This window comes from Oenanthe melanoleuca, chromosome 1 (assembly GCF_029582105.1).
Source record: "Oenanthe melanoleuca isolate GR-GAL-2019-014 chromosome 1, OMel1.0, whole genome shotgun sequence".
Classification (NCBI taxonomy): domain Eukaryota; kingdom Metazoa; phylum Chordata; class Aves; order Passeriformes; family Muscicapidae; genus Oenanthe; species Oenanthe melanoleuca.
In genome coordinates, this window is record NC_079333.1 from 28,505,790 (window position 1) to 28,507,502 (window position 1,713).

Here is a 1,713-nt window from a genome sequence, read left to right on the forward strand (position 1 = left end):
GAAATTGGAAATCAATAGTGATCCCAAAATCCTAGCAGATCTCCATTCTTTGTGTGGGTCTTTGAACTGGGTCAGGCCCTGGTTAGGCCTCACCAATGAGGACCTAGATCCCCCCCCCACTCAATTTATTGAAGGGGAAGAGAGAGCTGGTTTCTCCCAGGGAACTGAGCCCAGATGCAAAAGCCACAATCAAAAAAGCACAGAAGGCTTTGACCCAGAGGCAGGCTCATCATTATCAGCCTAAGCCACCTATCAAATTCATTGTCCTGAGAAAGATGCACACTTGCATGGTTTGATATTCCAATGGATCAAAGGGCAGAAAGATTCCCTCTTAATCATAGAGTGGGTCTTCCATAAACGATCCAAGACTATCACCAAGCCACAAGAGCTGATGGCTCAGCTGATCCAGAAAGCCAGGAGAAGGCTGTGTGAGCTGGTTGGCTGTGACTTTGTATGTATTCACCTCCCAGTCAAACTTTCTGAAGAGGGAAAGAACTCTCCTGAGAGGTTGACCAAAGAGATGTTCAAGCACCTGCTCCAGGGCAATGCCAACTTCCAGTTATCTCTGGACAGCTACAGTGGACAAATACCAGTCCATGACCCATCACACAAATTTTTTAATGACGAATTCCAGCTCATTCCTCGTGAGAAGAGGAGCCATAGGCTGCTCAAATCTCTCGCAGTGTTCACGGACACATCCGGGTCATCCCACAAGTTGGTGATGACTTGGAGAAATCCCCAAACTCAGCATTGGGAAGCTGATGTTGAGTCCATGGAGGGGTTGCCCCAAGTGGCCGAACTGGCCACAGTCGTGAGAGCCTTGGAGAAATTCTCGGAAACAATCAATTTAGTAACTGACTCAGCCTACCTGGTGGGGGTAGTGTCCAGGGCGGAACAGGCAGTTCTCAGAGACATTGAGAACGAGCATCTCATCAGGTTGCTCTCAAAACTAATTTATTTAGTTTCACATCGAGAGCATCAATTCTATGTGATGCATGTAAGATCACAAACCAATTTGCCAGGTGAAATCACGGAAGGGAATCATAAAGCAGACTCCTTTGCTGCCCCAGCTGAAAGGGCACACCTCCTAGACGTCTTCCAATAGGCAAAGCTGAGCCACCAGCAATACCATCAGAATGTGCCAGGTCTGATCCGCAGTTCCAACTAACACGGAGCCAGGCTCGAGCCTGTCCCAGCTTCCAGCTCCAGGCCATGCCATCGCTGGGTATTGGTGTTAACCCCCAAGGCCTTGGGAGCTGAAAAGTGTGGCAGTCAGACATAACAGACATTCCCAGTGTTGGTTGCTGTAGAAGATGTTACGTCCCTTGGGACCTAGTTCCTTAAACAAAGAAAGTCCTTAAATCAGGGCCCCTTTCTCCTTATCAAAACTTCTGTCATCTTTTACGATTTCTATTGGTCCTTAAAGTTGTAAGGTAATTGGTCTTTTTCTTACTTAGAATTTTAAGGCAATTGGTTAGATTGTAATTTGTAGTTTGTATTGTTTAGAAGTTCAATCCTCTAGAAAGCTATAAAAACCCTTTGTTATATGATGTAATTGGACTCTTGTTAGTAGAACCCTTCGAAGAAATAAACCATCTTCGGAATCTCTGTAGTATGGTCTTAATCCTTTCTTCTCCACTAGCGTGTAGCTGTGGCTCTGCCACGAGAGTTCTGAGCTATTTGGACTCTGGTAGCATCCCGAGATTGGAAAGA